Raw genomic sequence first — 14,101 nt, 5'->3', positions numbered from 1 at the left:
CCATTAGGGGAATTGAACAGCTCCTGTTTCTATGTATTTGTGTCCATTTTTTGTTGGCTATAGAAGGGGTCAAGGGAAGGCTTCTTTAGGACTGGAAATATCCAAGCATGTTTGTGGATAAATGGAAAGCAGCCAATGGAGAGGGAGAGATTGAAGATGCATGAATGAGAAGTGATGACTGTTTGAACTAAGTCCTAGAGGAACCTGGAGGGAATGGGATGAAGGGCACAAGTAGCCATATTAGACTTATTGAAAACTGGGGATATCTTCTTTGACTGGAAGGAAGAAGTGGAGGAGGATGATGCTGAGAAGTTTTGAAGAATGGAAGAGGGAAGCTGATGGTGGTATGTCTGATGTCTTTAATCTCAGTGAAATCAAAGGCTAAATTAAGTATGTGGGGGGCAATGTAAGAGAAGGTAGAGAGAGGAGAAAACAAAATTTTGGAATGGTCCTTCTAAGGAATGAAATATGGAGTGAATGAAGGCAGAGAAGATTGTGAAATGGCAGGGGAGTTGAGCAGGGACTGCTGGTAAATGTTTAACAACTGATTCTCTGGGTAAAGCACTTTTGCATTTAAACTGCATTAGTAGCATTTTCTCCATCGACATCTTGAGTCTAGAAATCAACAAAACAATAAATCAAGTCCTGACTTAAAGCATTTGCTGATTTCTGAGGTACAAACGCTCATGCTACCCTGGCTCCAGCTTGCCTTGCAGCTGAGGTTATGAGAACCTCACCGTCATACACCCAGGTCAACAACAGACACTTATCAAGCATTTACTACGTGACAGGTACTGTGCACTGTGCATTGGGGGCAGGAAAAAAAAAGGCAAAAGCAGTTCCTGTTCTCAAGGAGCTCTTTTGATCTTTCCTTCAAATCAGATTGCAATGGTCCAGCCTTAGAAATTGCCTTCCTTCTCTCTAGCCTTGGGTTTCCAGGATCCCTCTCCCCAATTTTGCCATTGTAATTCTCCTGTGCTCCTTTAAGTGCAGTGAGGTCTGCAAGAAATTATAACCTTAATTAAAATTACTTTAGATTATGCATGTCATCAACTGTAAACACTTGGTCTCTTTTAGAATTTACTTGACAAGAATTGTCAATACCAGGATGACAATATTGTAATTAAACTGATTTAGAGCTTCCATTTCAAGATGAGGTAGAACAAGGATGATTTTTAAGGGGATGTAGAAAATAGCTCTAGAAAGAAGAAAATATTTTTTTTTCCAGAACACCGTGGCAATTTTTTTAAAAAAAAAGCAGGAAAACAAACAAGGCAATTTACAATACTCAGTGGACTGACTCACCATTTAATACACGCATTCTGTCAAGACTTGGGGGCCCTAAGGGACCTCATTAAGGTACATTTTTAAGATTTTTTTAGGATAGCATGGAATGTAATTTATCAGTCCATTTTAATCCAGCCTCAGACACTTATTAGCTACGTAATACAAAGCAAGTCACCTCTGCCTGCCTCAGTTTCTTCAATTGTAAAATGGGAATAATAATATCACTTACCTCACAGGGTTGTTGTGAGGATCAAATGAGATAATATTTGTAAAGTGCCTGGTATATAACAGGTGCTAAATAAATGCTTGTTCCCTTTCCTTCCCCATCTCTTCTTATAAGAGAGAGTTCTCTGGGTTGGGGGTAGAGGAGAGGTGGGATAGAGAAAGAAATCTAAGTGTTTAAATAAAAACAAAAAAAATCAATACAATTTTTTTTCTTAAGAGAAGGCTATTATAGTAATCCATTTGAGTTATGATGAGGGCCTGAACTAGAGCAGTAGCCACGCAAGTGAAGAGAAGGGGACATGTATGGGAGGTGCCATCACAGTAGAAATGACAAGATTTGGCAACTGATTGAATATGTGGGGTGAGTGGGAGGGAGGAGTTGAGAGTGATACCTACGTTGCAAGCCTGGATGAGTGGGAAGATGGTGGTACCCTCAATAATAATAGAAAAATTTGAAAGAGGGGAAGGGGAAGGAAAATAATGAGTTCTGTTTTGGATATTTTGAGTTTGAGATGCTGTAAGGGACATGCAATTCAAGAGCTTGGGAGAGAGACAAGGGATAGATAGATAGATAAAAATATAGATATATGCACACACATATACATATATGTATGTATATATGTCTACATATATACAAATATGCACATATATAAACATACATGCATACATATATACATATATATATATATATAACTGTAAGTCACATGTAGAGAAATGATCGCTGCTCCTATAACAACAAATGAGATCACCAAGAAGGATAGTCTACCTGAGACAGAACAATCTTACCCAAATAGTCTGCTCTTAGCAGTCTCTGGGATTGCAAGTACTGGAATCAGTACTTGGGGCACATTGAGTTGTCAGCCTATGACTCAGAAAGGGCTCTCCTGTAGAGGGATCTCCCCATTAAAAATTTATGCCTTTTGTTTCCTTGACCGATCTCTCTCCTCTCACCTCCCTCCTTTTCTCTTCCAGATGTCTCCCAGCCAATCCTCAGTCATGTCTCCCTACCTAAACTCAGTGTCACAGGGCTATCCTTCAGGGCTGTGCCAAACCCATCTGGGATTAGATTACTGAAGGAAAAAAGAAGTGGACCCAGGGCAGAACCTTGGGGAATGGAGAAAGGTCTAGCAAAGGAGATTGAAAAACAGGTAGGAAGACCAAGAGAAAGCAGTGTCATAAAATCTAGAGAGGGGAGATTATCCAGGAGAGGAAGGTGATCAGTGTCAAATGCTGAAGAGAGGTAAAAAAAGTGAGGACTGGGAAAAGGTCATAAGATTTGGCAGTTAGAAGATCATTGGTCACTTTGGAGAGGTTTTAAACCAGACTGCAGAGGGTTAAGAACAGAGTGAGAGGAGTGGAAATGTAGGCACTGAATGTAAATGGTTTTCTCAAGGAGTTTAGCTGAGGATAGGAGAGGGTGGTGGCTAGTGCAGATGGTCAGATCAAATTAGGGTTGTTTTTTTTATGGATAGTGATACAAGAAAATGCTTGTATGAAGCAGGCAAATAGCCAGTAAGAGAGAGACTGAAGATCTGAGAGAAATTAGGGATGATAGTATGGGCAATCTTCTGGAGAAGGCCAATGGATGGGAGGTATGGGATCGAGGATGCAGTTAGAGGGGTTGGACTTGGTAATGTGTACAGGAGTAAAGGAGCATCTTCACTTGATGCAGAAAGGAAGGAGGACATAGCAGGGGAAGATGCTTGAATGATACGAGGTTAGGAGGGAAGGAAGAAGAGAGAGTTTTTAGCAAATGGCCCCAATTTTTTTCAATGACACAAGAGTCAAGGCCATGAGTAGAAAAGGTGGTGGGAAGGAGTACCAAGGGAGGCTTGAGAATTGATGAGAAGTTTTTAAACAGTTTCTGTGGAGAGTGGGATAGTGAATTGATTGGGGAAAAGTAGAATGATTGCCTTGCTGCCATGAGGGCCCAGTTGAGATAACAGAAATCTTTAGTAGACATAATCAACATGGTTTTGTTATTTTCTCCAGATCAATTCAGAAGCATGAGGATAGGAGCAAAGAAAATAGATGATGGGAATAATGCAGGGTTCAGGTTTGTCAAGGCATGATCAGCAAAGGATTCAAGAGGAGAGAGTAGTATAAAATTGAACTGGTTCACCAGGGGATTGAGATAGGAAAAGGAGGCAAGCTTAGCCAAGGAGGGAGCGATAGCCTGGGAAAGACCTACTGAGTAGAGAGAATGAAGTTCACAGTGAAGATAAAGAATGGGGTCAGGGATCATAAGATACAGGGAAAGATGGGGCAATAAGAGATTCTGACAAGATAGAAACAATTTCAGAGTTCATAAACATGAAAATGAAACACGTATTAGGTGATGGAAAGATCAAGAGTAAGACTGTTTCTGTGTTTGTCTTAGGTGCAGTGGAGAAGTAGGTCATGAGCACTGAGCATTTTAAGGAACTGGAAAGTTAGGGTACTTGAGGGAACAATAAAATGTAAGTTGAAGCTTCCTAGTATGAGAAGAGGAGTTGGAGTGGAAAGAAAGACCATCAGCCAAGCACTGAAATTATTGAGGAAAAAAAGAAAATGTCTTGATTTCTGTTATTTGGAAAGTTGCAAATAGGTGTTTCTTTTCCTTTCCTCTTCTATGTACCTGGCTTGGGCAGGTAGGTGGCACAGTGGATAGAGTGCTGGGCCTGAAGTCAGGAAGACTCCTCTTCTGAGTTCAGATATGGCCTCAGACACCGACTAGTTGTGTGATCCTGGGCAAGTCACTTAACCCTGCCTGCCTCAGTTTCCTCATCTGTAAAATGAGTTGGAGAAGGAAATGGCAGACCACTCCAATATCTTTGTTAAGAAAACCCCCAAATGGGAACACAAAGAGCTGGATGTGACTGAAATGACTGAACAGCAACAAAATACCTGGGTTTTTGTTTTTTTTTTGCAGTCTTATCAACATGCTCCTGCTTGCTACACAATGCCCTGACCGCCATCTCCCACCTTCAACATGGTCCATGGCTACTTCATCTTGTACTGCCCTAATGACATAAGTCTCCTACTCTACTAGTCCAGAGGGACTGCACACACAGCATTATAAGGTTTTCATTCTTTTCCGCTGGCTTTTCTTTGAATTTCAATACTGCTGCCTTCAGTGTTGCTAAGCTACAGCTGAATCTGTCCTTGTCTTGTACCAGTTTGTATTTCTATTCAACTCAATAAACCTTTATTAAGTACCTACTGTGTGCAAGGGACTGGGATTTAGGAATTGGGGAGTGGTCAGACCAGATAGCTTCTTAGATTGCTTTAAGTTCTAAGTCTATGAATCCAGAAGGCAAGATGAGTCTCATAGACCATATTAATAATAGCCACCAAGAGTAACAGTGCCAACTTGGTTACCCTGGTAGAAACCATGCTGGATTTACCAGTCTCCATCCATTGTTACAGAAGGTAGAGCCAACCTCTAGCAGAAAGCTAGTCCACTGTGTTCAGCTTGGGGAGGCAGCGGAAAGGGCTAACCAGTAGCCTCCTACATGGTATGATTTGAGGGGCCCCAGGAAACTTCTCCTGTCTAACAATATACCCTCCCTACTACAATGCCTGAAATTTCACCTTGACAAATTTAGTCTTTTGAATCTTCAGGATTTCTTCTGAGCTAAGCCTAACTCAGGCCAGTACAGTTTAGGTTGGATATTGGAATAAAATGTTCATTCAAAGGTCACTGAAGAGTTAACAAGAAATTTACTTAGCTGTAACAGGGGAGGGATATTCAGAAAGGTTATGCCTCATGGACACCAAGAATTGATTCAGCTAAATGAAGTTTCCCTGCCTCTGAAGATAACCATTGTAGATCACCAGGCCAACCTACAAGCCAGGCTGTTTTCACTCAAGTGACCTGGAAGTGATATCAATGGACCAAGCTCTTAGTCCCTTGAGCCAATCAAGTCCTGTAGATGACCTTGATAATACCCTTTAAAGAAAAACCAGCCCAATTTGCAAGAGGGAAAGGAAGTTAGAATATTACTCCCACTACAAGATTCCTCTGTTAAAATGTAGATGGTCATGGGGCGGATGACCTTTCAGCTGACACCTCAGTATAGGTGCTCCTCAGCTCTGACAACTAGCTAGAACCAAGATCCTATAAGAATATGACCTGAAAAATGAGGACATATGCAAAGAAGCCCCAAAAAGACATGAGAAGACATCTAGGACAAATTTCCTCTACTTCTTATTTTTGTTGATTGGCCCTGGAAACAACAATCCTTCTGCAGTATTAAATTGAGGGCGTAGTGGGAGGCAGTGGTATGCTGGTAAATGTTTAATAACTACTTCTCAGAAAGAAAAATGTTGGCATGACACACTTTTCAGTTTATTTTGCATAATTAACATTTTTTTCATCACTTTCTTAAGTCCAAATAATCAAGAAAATAGTAAGTCAAGCCTTGATTTATAGTGCTTGCTGATTTCTAAAATATAAATGCTCACACTGAAAATTTAATTATAGGTCTCTTGACCTGGGTTGAACTGTCTCTACCACACAAGGGAAAATATGGAGGGGAGGGGGAAGGTCACTGTATCTGTGATGCCCTTTCAATAAAGAACTCCTAGTGAGAAAATTCTACCAATGCAGATCAGTACCTACTCTTCAATTAGTCTTAGAGAGTTACCTGGGAAACCAAGAGATACCCAGAACTTTACAACTACTATATGTCAAAGGCAGGACTTGACTTAATTCTTCTTCAAACATTTGATAGAATTAATTTGTAGATCCCTCTGGTCCTGCTTATTTTTCTTGGCAATGTTTAAGAATGCATCCATCACCTGAAAATTTCAAAGCATCTGAACATGGTCAAAGGAACATATAGTCTTGGTCCACTTCTGTCCTGGGGCATATGAGGCAGAGAGCTGATCTGAGCATCAGAAATTCCCCTTACTATTCTATTATACCAGCATTTGTCTGGTGGCCTTTGCTGATATCACTGGCTATGCAGCAGGCTTATTGACCTGGTTCGGTGTTATGCATGCTAGTGTTTTCAGGAGTGCCTGCCCCAGAGGGTTGGAGCTCCCTTTGCTGTTTGGAGCAAAGATGTTCCCAATTCTTCATCTTTTATGACAGGTTACTGTATGGGTATCAACAGCATGGATCCATCCCAGTTGACAACAATCTACCCTAGGGCTCCAGAGCACAGTGAAGGGAAGTAAACAAACTCACATATACTCAGCTAAAACTATGCTTACCACAAGACAATTTGAGTCTAAAAGGGAGCTAGGATGCAGGTGCATTGAATGGGGAGAACAGTTGCCCAGATGGTGAAGCTAGAATGGTATTCACCATCAGCTGCTACTCTCTGTTGGAGGTAGTTAGCCTGGGGCTCTATCTCCCAGCATCAGAAACTTCTTGTACACTGGTGATCTAATTAGCCACCTTTCTCAGCTTGCTGAGTGAGGCTGGGTAGATTAGGAACTCTTCCCAATTTCACAACTGGGACATATACGAGAGTTCCACACACATATGCAGTGTCTTTGGGATCCCTTCCCCAGCTGCTGCTTTGTGGGAGATTCACATGCCTGCTGTTGGTTCAGCCACTGTGGGAAAGATATGGTTCAGAAGAGATATGCTCTGTCTTTGTGTTCCTGAGAGACTCAGCAACCTGGCAAGGGGCTGGTTAGCTCTGAGTGTCAAAGAAGAACTGTCTGAGTTGGTCAAATTGCTAGCTGTGAGGGTTACTGCTGCTGAGAATTGGCCCTACACTAAGCTAAGGAACCTCTTGTCTGAGAATATGGCTCTTGGTTCTCACCCTGCCTTTACTATCAAGGGAAGATGCACAGGGACCGTACCCTGTACCCTTTCAGATGGTTCCCTTCAGCTTCAGTTAGATGATAGATAGATAGGACATTTGTCAGGCACTGTGCTAAGCCCTGGGGATATAAATACAAGTAAAAAAAAAAAAAGACATTCTCCACCCTCGAAGAGCTCACATTTCATACAATATATACAGAGGATTTGGGGAAAAGGGAAGAGAAATGGGCTGTTAGCAGGTGAAGCAGTCCTGAGAATGAGGAGTGAAGTGAGCATAACCCAAGTACCTCATGAAATGGTGATCCAGGCCAGGGACTCCCCCAATTAGAAGAAAAGAAAAAGGGTGGAGGTATTTCCAGGGTAGGGAGTTTTCATGAGGAAGTCTGGAGGAGAGAGGAGTATAGCCAGAAATACATTTCATCCTTTTTTCCTCGCAGTTTGGTGATAATGCTCCCAGCAGACTTAAGATGTAATGGTCAAGAGAAGGTGTAATGGACATTTATTTTCACCCTATAAATATGAGGATAGTTGCCTTTTCCTGACAGCTACATCCTTATTTTTGAACTTCTAAAGCCAGCAATGACAGTAGGATGGCCTTCATTCATATAACGAGGTGGTAATTTGATCAAAGATGTCCTATCTTTATTTCCATCTTTTCCAGAAAAAAAAAAATTGTGAGGCAGAGGAAATATATATTCTGTGGCATCCTTCCCTTTATTTCCTTCTTCGTCTTTCAAATCTTCCTCACCAAAATAGCTTCTTAGGATAACTGTCCTACCCTTAAATGTAGATTTGTTAAATGTCTTTCCCTTCTCAAAGCCATATTTGCATTTAAAAAGGTATGACCGAAGAGCTCCTCTTTGTATACTTTGGGATAGAGGGGTTATACTTATATAGTTTTAGATGATCAGGTAAATCTGAATTGTACTGGTAGTTCCATCAATTCCTCTCCCACTATCTAGTTAGTTCAGTGAATACATAAGTGACTGCAGCTGCCTTTTCACCCTGAAACTTCTCTCAGCACTTGAAGTCTTCTCACTATGGAGCATCCTTCCTCCATGATGACCCCCTTCTCCCATTGGTGAGTTCCTTCTAGGACCTCCATTTTGGGGATGGGCCAGGCCAGCAAGCTTCATTCTCCTCCCTGCTGTGATTCTTACCCTCTCAAGACTTTGTCACATTGACTTAGCTGTTTTCTTACCCTCCCTCAGTGACTGGGGTCTCGTTACCCTGGATTTTCCCTCCTCCCTTCTAGGTCCCTTCTTCTCTCAACTGGTGGGTGCCTTCTGGGGCCTCCATGTTGGAGATAGGGTTAGGCCAGTCATGGTTCATTCCCCTTCTATCCACACCTCAAACTCTATGGACATCTATGCCATGCCCCTTCTCCCTCAGCATTTAATATATTATTTTCTTCTATTAGAATGTAAGCTCTGAGAGGCTTCCAGGTTATGTGACCAAAATGGAAGACTATATTTTTTTCCAATCCTCATAACCTCTTAAACCTATTTAAAATAGGAATTGTGTGCAAAAAATAAACCAGTGTCAGCTGTCTTCATGGTGTAGGACACCAAAAACCCTAATAAGGTAAAAGCCCGTTGAAATAATGGGAAAGAAGATTAAACCCTAGACCGTAATATACTCATTCAGCACCCTCTGCCCTACCATCCACCAAGCTCTAGAAGAGCTACATAAGCAGACCCACAGGTTTACAACAGAACTCAACTCTACTTATCTTCCTTCTCTTGGTGCTGTGGAAAACCAAAAGGCGGAAGATTGCTTCGAGTGGGACTACAGCACTCTGTGCTGCAATAACACCCATCCAGAGAACTGAGGGACAGAGGGAACTGGCACAGGGTGCTAGGGTGTTTGTGTGGATCTGTCATACTTCCCTGAAGCAAAGAGCCCAGCCTCTAGCTGGGGAAAGTTATATCCCCCCAGAAGTCACTTAAGGCAGGGACCGAGGCTGGTGAAATGGGAATTTCTCAGTTTGGTAGGAGACTGAAAGGCTTTGAGGTCTCCCTAGGGAAACCATTACCAACAGTGAAGGAGTTAGAAAGTGAGCAGTATGAAAAAAAAAGAATGAAGTTACCCAAGATCTCAGAAAGAAAAAAAATCTCATTTCAATAAATAAGAATTATAAATGTTGAATTTATGATCTGTACAGCAGAAATAATATAGAAACTGAATCCGAGTGGCAAGTCTCACCAAAGAAACAAAAGAGAGAGTAACTGATTGTGATTACAAATAAACTGAAGCAAAGAACAATCTGGAAGAAGAAAAACAAAATGCAGTAACATTAGAAGAAGACATAACTTACCTAGAAGCAAACCATACTGACTTAAAAGACAGGATATATAGGAGCAGCTAGGAGGCACAGTGGATAGAGCACTGGCCCTGAAGTCAGGAGAACCTGAGTTCAAATCCGGCCTCAGACCAAACACTTGATACTTACTAGCTGTGTGACCCTGGGCAAGTCACTTAACCCCAATTGCCAAAATAAAAGACAGGATATATAGAGAAAACTTAGGTATTATAAATATTTTCAAAGAACATGACAAGTCAAAAACACCAAGAAATAATTAAAGAAAACTGACCAGACCTATAAATACAGTAAACAAAATGCCAATTGAAAGAATCCATTGATCACCTCTTAAAACAAAACTAAAAAACAAAACTCCTCTGCAAAATCCAAGACAGAGTAGTTAATTTTAGTAATTCCAATGACAAATAGCAAATTCTGCAAGCTAAGGGAAGAAAGACCTTCAAAAATTAAGGAAAAGGAATTTCAATAACACAAAATTATTCACTCACCAGAAACCAGAGGAGCAGAAGGAATAATGTATTCTGAAGGCAAAGGTGCAACTCAAAGTGACATACCCTGCAAATTTGAGCCTAACCATTAAAATTTTTTAATAAACCCAAACTTTGGTTAAAAAAAAAGAGGTATTTAAAGCATTCCTAGAAAGAAAACCATATGGAAACAAATTATTTCTTTTTCAAACATCCTAGACAACAGAAATATATGAAAAACAAATTCAGCAAACCAGGGTCAACAACAAAATAACAACAGAAAGACCATTAAGAGATTTCTTTCTAAAGATACACAAGGGGACAAAGGTGAAAGCAGAAGCCAAAGAGAAGTAATAGTGATGAAATAGTCCTCAAACATAATAGACTCAACCTCACAACACTCTACTTACAGATAAATCAGTGTTTTTTGTGAAGCACATAATGGAAAGGTGCATAGAAGAGGAGAAGGGAGGAAGATGTACTCGTCAAGTCAAAGGTCAACAACACAGGAGAAATAACTCCTTTAGTTTCTCAGGAAGAAGAGATCATATAGGAAAATGGATGGAGAGGTGAAGGGAGGGATTTAAACAGGAAGTAGGAATGACAGGTATCGGCCCAAGTTGAGATCCTCACCCCTTGCCCCAAAGGGAATCTGGCTCTACAGGCCCCAGCTCCTTATTTCCCTTTGAAAGCCTTAGCCTTACCTTTTGATCTTATTCAGATGCACCTTTGCCCCCAGCCCTAAAAAGAATCTGGCTCGTGTTTGTCTATGGGTCCCAGAAAACCCTTAAACTTTTAGGTTCCTTATCTACTCTCTTTATCTCCCTTTGAAGTAAACTTCTACCTTCCAGTTCCCTTCATTATCTATTCCCATTGTTTATTCAATCTCTCAGACCTTCCAAACAGAATTCTCACCCAGGCCCTTTTCCCAACCACCCCCCCCTTCCTCTGGCCACCCAAAGGTACTTTAGTGTATATAAGATCCACCCTGGTCCTCCTTCAAACGCTGAGAATCTCTCATGCCTAGAGGCTGAGATTGTCTCATGGACGAGGTCCTTATGGGCATCACCTGGCCTATGTGATTTATCTCTAATAAACTTTTTCTCTGGCTGGAAGGAGATTTGAGTTGAATTCATCCAGTCAGGGCCTGGCACTGCGATCTTGGGGTTTCCAAGCACCCCAAAGCCTCTAGACCTCTTCAGGAAGGGGTGAAATCTTGTTTTGGTGGTGGGAGACTAAGCCAGTGATGAACCCTCTCATGGGGGAAGAGAGACATTCTATAAAGGCAAATGAGGAGTTTATAATGGGTATAATTTATAGGGGTTTGATGCTTAGAAAGACCACTCATACTGCCTCAGGAGAAGAGGAATCAGAGTTCATAAGAGCAACTGACACTCAGAAGAGTGGGAAGACATAGCAAATAGGAAAAAATGAGCATGAAGAAGGCAAAAGCTAATAATAAATTATACAATCAAGCACATAAGAAAAATGAACAAAACAAGTTGAAGGGGAGAAGAGGAAGAGAGATTTCATTCTTAATTGGGAGGAAAAAAGAGGGGGAAAGTATTGAATAGTTAGGTAAAAGTATGAAAGAAAAGGAATTCCCAAAACTAGGGAAAGGGGTAAAAAAAATGGGAAGAGAAGGGGCTTGAGGTTGAGAGGAAAAGAGCTGGTGGGAATAGAATTGCTTTACAGATTAAGCTAAAATAACCGAAGAGACAAAGTATTGTGTTTATAGAGGAAGAAGAAAGAATTATAATTCAGGAAAAAAACAATATTAGAGGCAAACTTAACTCTTAAAGCTGTCAATATGAATTGATTAAATAATCCAATAAAATGAAAAAGAGCAACAGATGAGAAAATAAAACAAAACTCTACAATTTGTAGCTTACAAAAACATGCCTTAAAACAAACTAAAAAAAAGAAACACAGAGAACAAAACTGATAAATGGATGCATCATGTGAATCCAGAAAAGCAGGAATTGAAATTATGCTATCAGACAAAGCAAAAAGAAACATTTGCAACATTAAAAAAAAAAGACATAAACAAAGAAGCTACATTATCTTTAAAGGAAGCATGGAGCAGTGGTATTCAAGTCAAGGAGAAACTGAAGACCATTAAACTATACATAAAGATGCCTGTAGGCTACATATTGACTTAGAAAGCCACCTATTAACATCATCTATGTTCTATTGTATTTTTATTTACTTTGTTAAATATTTCTCCATTACATTTTAAACGGGCATAAACTGCACTTTGGGGTGTTGTGGCTCACATGTTTGACACTTCTGGCATAGAGAACAAACCAATATCAACATTTTACTTATATGCTATAAATGCCTTAGCATCTAAATTCAAAAAAAAATTAACTGAACTTAAAAAAGACATAGATATGAATATAAAAAAGGCAGGAGATTTCAATATCCCCTTTTTCAGTTTTGGACAAATCTATCAGAAAGATAAACAAATGGGGAAAATATAGAATTGAACAAATTGCTGGAGAAACTAGAACTAAAAGTCTTATGGCATCATCAAAATGAAAGTGCAAAAGAATCTATTTATTTCTTAGTATCACCTGAAAGTTTTATAAAAAACTGACTATGTATTAGGAGACAGAAAAATGGCAAACAAATATAAAAAGGTAGAAGTAGTAAACACCTCCTTTAAAATCCATAATGCAATAAAAATAGCAATCGGTTCAGGAAGTGCAAATGAAAGAAGGCACAAACCAAATGGAGACTTAACAATGAAATACTAAATAATGAGTGGGTCAAAAACAAAACACAGAAGTAGGTCAAAAAACAAAACATAGAAACAAATAATAATTATGTGAAAGAAAATGAAATAACATACCAAAACAAAAGAAAATTAAACAATATATCAAAATTTCTGGGATGCAGCTAAAACTGTCTTTAGAGGAAGAAGCATATTTCTGCAAACATATAGTAGTAAAACAGAGAGAGGATTAATGAACTGAATATACATTTTTATAAATTAGAAAGCCAATCAATAAAGAAATCTAAAATAAGCATAAAAGAGGGGATTAAAAATTAAAGGAGAAATAAACTCAAAATAAAAAATGGGAATAGGAATGACAAATCAAAAAGTCAGTGCTTGAAAAGACTAATAAAATTGATAAACCAATATGATTAAAAAGAAGAGGGAACAAAACAACAAAATGAACAAAGTGAAATCATGACAAAATCAGAAGAAATATAAAGAATTAACAGAATCTACTATGCACAGTTTTATGGTAACAAAACTGAGAATACAGTTCTCAGAAATAGAGGAATACCTTCAAAATATAAAATACTCAAATTAATAGAAGTATAAAAAGAGATATTAAATAACTCAGTCTCATAAAAAGAAACAGAACTAGTTATAAAAGAACTACCAAAGGGGGGGTGGGTGGGAAGGTCCTGATGAATTCACAGAATTCTATTAAGTTTTTAAAAACTGATTAGTACTAATACTACACACATTATTCTCAAAAATTGAGAAAGCATCCTACCAGACTCTTTTGGAGACAAATATAGTACTAAAACTTAAAACACAGGGTAAAGTACAGAAGGAAGACTATAGACCCATATCATTAATGAATATCAATTCAAAACTTTTAAATAAAATCCAGTCTGTTTTATTCAGGCTGGGCCAAACTCCTTTCCCTTTTCTCAGGTTTCCCAAGCATCCATGTGTGTTAGCAACAGGCAAAATGTACTTAGCATACTCAAAAGACTATACACCTATTAGTCAATTACCCTCCTTGTCCATATGATTTAATTTGATCTTTCTTTTAGCCCTGTGACGTAAGCAGGGTAGGTGTTATTATATCCATTTATAGGTATAGGAACTGAGACTCAGAAAGGTTGTGATTTGCTCATGGTCACAAAACACCTTGTAGAACAAGGTTTCTTACCTTTTTTTGTGTCATGGATCCCTTTGGCATTCTGGTGAAACCTATGGACCCCTTCTCAGAATGATACATTTTTAAAAAATTCATAATTAAATAAAATGTTAATTTTAGTTGGTTAAAACAA

The sequence above is a fragment of the Vombatus ursinus genome, unplaced genomic scaffold (genome assembly GCF_900497805.2).
Source record: "Vombatus ursinus unplaced genomic scaffold, bare-nosed wombat genome assembly UNPS02014945.1, whole genome shotgun sequence".
Lineage (NCBI taxonomy): Eukaryota > Metazoa > Chordata > Mammalia > Diprotodontia > Vombatidae > Vombatus > Vombatus ursinus.
This window is presented reverse-complemented; position numbering follows the sequence as displayed.